Source organism: Papaver somniferum, chromosome 9 (assembly GCF_003573695.1).
Source record: "Papaver somniferum cultivar HN1 chromosome 9, ASM357369v1, whole genome shotgun sequence".
Lineage (NCBI taxonomy): Eukaryota > Viridiplantae > Streptophyta > Magnoliopsida > Ranunculales > Papaveraceae > Papaver > Papaver somniferum.
The window spans coordinates 188,698,731-188,706,319 of record NC_039366.1 but is presented as its reverse complement, the minus strand read 5'-3'; positions in this window follow the sequence as shown (position 1 = coordinate 188,706,319).

The window sequence follows — 7,589 nt, the reverse complement described above, 5'->3', positions numbered from 1 at the left end:
CCCCCCCCCCCCCCCCCCCCCCCCGCTTCTCCAGCTTCTCCAGCTTCTTGGATGCTTTCTTGTCATCTGGCAAAGTCCCTTCAGTCAGATACTCGATGTATGGGATCCGCCAGTCTTCTCCGTCAAAAATGAAGGCTTCCTCGTGTACTGTGGCTCCTTGGAAAGTCTCACAATTGGCTTGCAAGGTTTGGGATTGTTGTATCATATCTGGCCAATGGAAGCCAGCCCGTTGGATCCTTCTTTGTATGGGTATTTCCAGTCCAAGACCACGGGTACGTTCGTGAATTTGGTGCAGTAATTTCTTGGCTTCCATGCTGCATACACATCTGCATAAGATCCCCCCGGTGGTAACGAAGTATAAGATCCCATATATTATTTTGTATTTGCTCAACGTCTTCCAAGGAAACTGCCGATCCTCAGGTTGCTGCTTAAGATCCTTTAGAATTGGGCGTCGCCAATCGTTCTCGTCCTCAAAAACGACGTCCTCAAACCAAGTCGATGGGATTGTGTTTTTCACCATCGTGATGGTTTCTTCGTTCACATTTATCATCTGCATACTGGATGCCAAAGTAGCCAAGGCATCAGCGAGTTTATTGGTTATCCTTCCAGTGTGGGAAAGTGATACACTCTCAAACTCCTCCATTAGTCTCTGGGCTTTGTCTCTGTATGCAGCCAATGTCGGCTCTTTGACACTAAATTCTCCTAACATTTGTTGTATTAAGAGACGAGAGTCTCCTTTAACTTCAATGTATCGGGCTCCCAGATCTCTGGCGATCTACAACCCTAAGAGGAAAGCTTCATACTCAACGGCGTTATTTGTGCATGGTAAGTCGAGTTTGAATGCTTTGGATATTAATTCATCGTCTGGTGTGATTAGAACGACCCTGACACCCCCTTTGTCCCCGTGTGACGAGCCGTCGAAGTAAAGTAACCATGGCGTGGACTCTTCTTCCACGACTATTTCTCCGGGGATGTCTTCGTGAAGGGGAGCCATTTCACATCCTGGGAAAGCTGCCAACAAGTCTGCAATGGCTTGACCCCGAATCTCCTTGGGCTTTGCTGGTTGAAGAGAAAATTCAAAGAGTTGTACTGACCATCGAGTCATTCGACCAGATGGGATAGCGGTTGTGGAAAAGTAAGCTATCGGGTTTCCTGAGGCCACTACGTACGTTTGATATGCTAGTAGGTATTGTCTCAGATTTTATGCTGCTAAGATTAAAGGAAGGCACGCCTTTTCCGCTGGTGAGTAACGTAGCTCCGCGTCCTTTAGTGCTTTGCTTATGTAATATATCGGGGTTATGTTATCATTTCCCATATCTTGGACGAGGACGGCGCCGATTGCTTTATCTGTATTTGCCACATAGAGGTATAAAGGTTCCCCGAGGATTGGTGGGCGCATTACATGCGGGTGCGTTAAACACACCTTGATTTTATCAAGTGCCATATGTTGTTCTTCTCCCCATTCCCAATTGGACCCTTTTCTAAGTAGCGGAAGGAGGCTTGCCATGCTGGTGCCTAGAACTGGTATGAATTGTCGTACATAGGAAATCTTGCCTATAAGTGCTTGGAGCTTCTCCTTGTTTTTTGGGGCTGTCATTGTCATGATTGCTTTTGCTTTGTCCTCATCCATCTCGATTCTTGGTTTAGTGACCTTAAACCCCAAGACCTTACGAGAATTTACCCCGAACGTGCATTTAGCTGGGTTCATCTTGAGGCCATAGCTCCGGCATCGAGACAAAACCCGTCGAAGGTTTGGTACAAAATCCGCCCTCTTTTTTGCTTTAACGATGATGTCGTCCACGTATACTTCCATTTCCTTATGATTGAGGTCGTGAAAGATGAGGGTCATGGCTCGCTGATACGTGGCACCTGCGTTCTTCAAGCCAAAAGGCATGACTACATAATAGAAATTTCCCACTGGTGTTGAGAATGTTGTCTTAGAGGCGTCTGATTCTTTCATCTTGACTTGGTTGTAGCCACTGTACCCGTCCATGAAAGCAAGCAATTCATGGTCATCCGTGGAGTCGATAACAAGATCAATGAGAGGAAGGGGAAGTCGTCTTTGGGGCACGCCCTGTTAAGACCTCGGAAGTCGACATAACATCGTATCTTACCATTATTCTTCTCAACCGGGACAATATTGGCTAGCCATGTCGGATGGTGTATGGGCTTAATGTACCCTGCTTCCAACAACTTCAAAACTTCTTCTTTAATTTGTTGCTCGATCTTATGAGAAAACTTCGTCCGTGGTTGCTTTACTGGTTTGAAAGACTGTGATGTTTTGAGTTCATGTGAAACAAGGGCTGGGTTGAGCCCCGGCATGTCTTCATATGTCCAGGCAAAAACGTCTTGAAATTCCATTAACACACCTTCTACTTCCTCATGTTCTTCCGATGTTAGGTTGCTACCAATTTGGATCATTTCGGGTTTTCTAAGGTGCCTAGATTCATAGGGATTGTTGGTTCGAGACTCCCATTGGTCTCGAAAGTTGGGTGTTCCCAATCGTGCTCAGTTTCATTAACAGTTAGATTTTCCATCCCTTGTATGATCTATTCCTCCTCCGCCATCATGCTTTCTTCGACGACGTATTGGTACTTTTTCTTCCCATCAGGTTGAATACAACGTCGAGAATAGACTTTTCGTTCACTCGTTTCCCTCTTGCACTCATTCTTTCCTCTGAGATCGTCCACCGAGGTTTTCAGGTTTCGTTTTTCGTTAAAGGCAGCCTCAGGGAAAAGGTTTTTCTCTTCGTCCACAAACGAATTCTTCGTGGCTGTTACACGCCATTCCTTCCCTTCAAACAGAAACTTAAGGCATTAGTGATCTGTGGAGGACACTACTCCATGTCTTTATAGCCACGGCTGCCCCATGATGATGTGGCATGTCAGGCTTGCTTCGATGACATGGAAAAGCTCTATGGACTTAATGGGTCCAACCGTGATCTCTATCTGTATCGTTCTAATAGTCTTCTGTCTCTCCCCGCTGAAGTCTTGTACCTTAATGTTGAAACGTCTGATCGCAACTGGTGGGATGCGTAATAGGCGAATGGTATCTTGGGAGATTAGATTTAGTGAAGCACCGATGTCCACAAATGCTCGGTTAAGGGTATTCTTTCCTACCCCGACTGTGATTAGCAGGGGGCGTACCTACTTCGGCCATTCGATCTTCTTCTGAAAAGGTGATTTGTTTTGGGAAATATCTCTCCAAGTATTCATGGAGGTCTTCCCCGGAAAAAATGTTCAAGATATGCTCACAGGCCAGTTCTTGTTGGTGTTCGGTGAACCTGATCTCTCGAAAGAATTTAGAGAACACTTCCCGACATTCCTCTCGTACAGCTCTGTCTTCCGGGTCTTCTCTTCTCTCGACATCAAAAAGAGGTTCTACCCTGAATTCCTTCTCGACGCACATGGGATCTGAGCCTTCTTCCTTCTGTTGATGCTCTGCCAAAGCTACCTGATAGGTTTTGACTAAGTGATTGATAATTAGGTTTGTCTTGACCCCGACTCTTCCGGGTCGTGGTTCTTTAGAGTTCATGCCTAGACGTATTGGTACCGGGGACTAGTCCCTAGTGAAGTCGCCAAATGTAAATACCCAAATATTATTATAGGGTAATGAGGAGACTAATCCCAATACACAATACAATTATCTGGAGAACTCTACTCTTTTTGGGAGGATTCCTTGCTTTTATAGGCAAAGTCCCACATGTGAATACCGTACACGTGTACTTTAGTACCTTTTCTAGTAAGTCTTCCATTATTAGTTGTACACATGTACTATCACATCTGGGACTATTTGGGCGCCCATTAGTTATTATCTCCAGGGCAGCCTCCCTCTGGGGCAACTCACCAGCGCGCGTGGCACCCCCGGTCTTGGCAGTGGTGACTCTGGCTCATATCCAGAGCCCCCATTATCGTCTCTGGCGACCCCGATCTTGGAAATGGTGGCTTCGGATTGTATCCGGAGCCCCCATTATCGTCCCCGGTTCTTGGTCAAATTCCCATGTTTACACAAACAAATGACCATCTTCTTTTTCATTGCACTTTTGTTAAGGAAAGCACGGGTTGTGTTTCCAACAAAGCTCAGTTGGTTTTTCTCTATGACTATGCTAGTGGATATCTCTACTGTCTTACAAGCTTGGCATCTGGCTCAAAAAAGTAAAGCTACTACAGATGTTTGGAACTTAATTCCGGCTGCTATCATTTGGAGTTTTTTAAGGAGTGGAATTCTAGGGTGTTTTGTAATAAGGCTTCAACTCCAACAGCGGTGGTAAACAAAACTGTAATTTTATTGTTTATTTGGACTTTAGTTTTACGGGATTTTGAGTCTGCATACTCAGCAAATGTCATGAAAAATTGGTACAAAGCATATGCACACAGTGTAATTACGCAGTTAAGGGATAAACAGTTTGCTTTCTCCGATAAAGAAAATACTGATTTCCTTGACAACAAGGAATATCTTGATGATTTTAGTACTAAAACAACTCTCTCTAATCCCACTCGAACTCAGAAACTTTGCTACTTCTGTAAATCGGCAGAATGCTTTTGTAAAAAGTTAACATTCAGATTGGAGAACAAGAGATTCGATTGTCTTCAGGATACATTAATAGCACGTTTGGATACCAGAAGCAGAAGTACTTCTGATTTTGAACTTCTAGAAATCGCTTCTGAGAAGTTGAAAAGTTAAAAAGTTAGTTTGGCAACTACTTAGCTTATAAGTTGAAAAGCAAATAAGTAAGTTTGACAAATTTACATTTCAGAAGTTAAAATATAATTTTATCGTTATATTTTATTCTATTTAATCAATTATTGCTATATTTATTAGAAAATAAAATTATTAATTTTGATGAAACACCAATTTTGATTCTAACTTGCAATTCCTCATAACAACTGTAAAAGCCAACTTGTTGGACTACAATTAGGTTGCATCTGGTTAAGTGATTCAAGGGATGGACAGGAAAACCATGAAGAAGGCTATTATTGCTCACTCAAAAGAGATAACTATGAGCAAGTGAGATGAAGAAATATGAAGAAATATGAAGAAGTCCGACTATTCAACAAGTTCGCAATACAAATGGTTTGGAGCATTTAATTGTGCAGTAGCACATGTAAGCTAATAACATTTGATGTACAACAACTCGATGCCAAACTCACAATTACTTTTGCACATACGGAATGGGTATCTAAATGCTATCATTACAAATTCAAACAGCTATACCAATTCCAGACAATTGTACCAATTCAAGGCGAACTAAAGATATTTGCAAGTATTCACAAGTTTCCCATTATATACAATAAAATAAAAGAAAATTGGGAGTGATTATAACTCAAATTTGCAGTTAAAATCCAGAATTGTACCACCATATTCGAATCTATTTCCTACTGGCCAGACACATCAAGAAATTGAGCTACGGATACAAGCTTTACTGAACTGATAAGACCAACAAACATCAAGTTGAAGAATCAAATAAAGAAAACACCCAATATAACAATTTACGAATATTGGATCCAGTTTAAGAAATCACGCGCATGCTAGCTAGTCAAATTCATATGCAAATTAAAAAAAAAATCAGAAATACACCAGAGGTTCTATCAATCTACATGAACCAAAGATCATCCGTTTATAAAACAAAAGAAAATTTCATAATAACTAATTAAATGAAATTCCTGTTTCTACATGAATCAAAATCAGATCTACATAAACCCTGAACAACAAATTAAATTTATTTCTTAATCTCTTATAGTACTTCTATAATAACTAATGAAAAGAAATAAAAAAACCTAAAAACAGGAATTTCGTTAAACATTTTTATAATCATCTACCTTTTACTTTTGCTCCTCTGTAGGTTTCTATCTTCTTCTCAAAACTTGTCTAGATTTTTAAGGTTTTTAAGGAAGAAAATTTCCAGGGAACGGGTAAATATAAAAGAGGAAACGAAAAGGGAAAGTGTATATATTTATGAAGGAAAAAAGGAAAGTAATAAAATATTACACATTCACCTATGAGAATTCCAGAAGCTACTTCTCTGCGAAGTGAGAAGCAAAAAACTTTGGCTCCAAAATTAAGTCACTTTTTGACTTACATAAGTTGTTTCGAAAAAGCATTCCCAAACATGCTTTTGACTTATCAGCTTTAAAAAGCAAAAAAGTTGCTTCTTGGAGCGTTGCAAAACAGGCTATAACTCTTATTCTAAAGAGTGGCTGATGTTCAATATTCTAAATCTTTTGGTCCAAGAATAACGAATGTTACTAATCATCGTATTAAGAAAATATGTCCCAAAGCTATCTGTTATACTCACTCCAAAGTTAAACGAGTTGGTGCACTAAGCAAGCATACAAGTTGTCCTAAGAACAGTTGGAAGAATCCTCCTTTTAGAACTTGGGTTATTAAAAGCTCTCATATTTCTTTGAAAGACTCTCAGGAAAGTCTTTTCGGAGAAATTGTGTGGGTAAAATACCCGACAACCAGTGTCAACATCCCAAGGGATGAATAAATGGGAAGATGAGGATGTTGGAGCACTGAATCATCCTCTGAAAAGAAGGGTTTGTCTCGGTCGAGGCAACTGCACAAGCGCCACATGAATGACGCGTGTGTATAAAGATCTAATCTGCTCTGACGGTCAAGTATAAAAAGAAAGATCGCATTTAATGAAGGATAAGAACAAGACTTTGGTAGTTGAGCATCGTGATGGAAGACTCGGACGATCTATACTACGAGCCAGAAGCGATGGAGCACAAGGTTCTCCATAGAAGGGAAGAAAAATCCAAGGGAGAGCGAGACAACTCGGAGGGAGGACCAAGTATGCCATCGCGAGGAACGGTATAGAACGAGTCCAAGTGAGCCAAGACGATGGAAGACAGCTCACCCAACTCGGACGATCAAGCGACCACGAGTTTATTCTGTCTATAAATACCAGTCCACGTACCAGGAAATGGACAACTTATGTAATCTTAGATGGTCTTTCTACAGAGAATTCCTGAGAGAGATTTAGATAGAGAGAAAGTGAGAAATCTAGAAGAGATCTGTAACACTTTCAAGGGTTAGACCTTATAATCAATAAGAAAACATCTTCTTCTCCGTGGATGTAGGTCTTCATGGACGAACCACGTTATATGATTGTGTCAATCTTTACATTTCGTGCTATTTACATCTTTTTCATGTTGAATCTTGTATGTTTAAGTAGTTTTTAGTCTTTAATCTTACTTGGGTGTAGTAGTCAGAAAATATGCAGCTACATTTTGGCGCTAGAAACATGGAGGTATGAAGATCTAATCTACCTCCCTAACAACAACTCTATATTTTTTTCATAATCTCTGTAAGAGAAGTGTTTTCACACTACAAAGTAGATTTCTATTGAGATGAATGAGTAGAGCTCGGACTCAAAAATGATCTTCACGATCTGAGAAGTATAGAAGAACCTCAAGATCAATAGATCTACGTTTTTCACTAATTTTCTTTAAGATTTCTTGTTATTTTCAAGAGTTTTAAAGTCTTCCTCAAGTAGCTCAGGAGAGTTGTAGATCGGAGTAAATATGAAGTTTTAAACGCTTCGGTGCTCAAACGATCTCCTCCATGAAAGAGCTAGGAAGAGA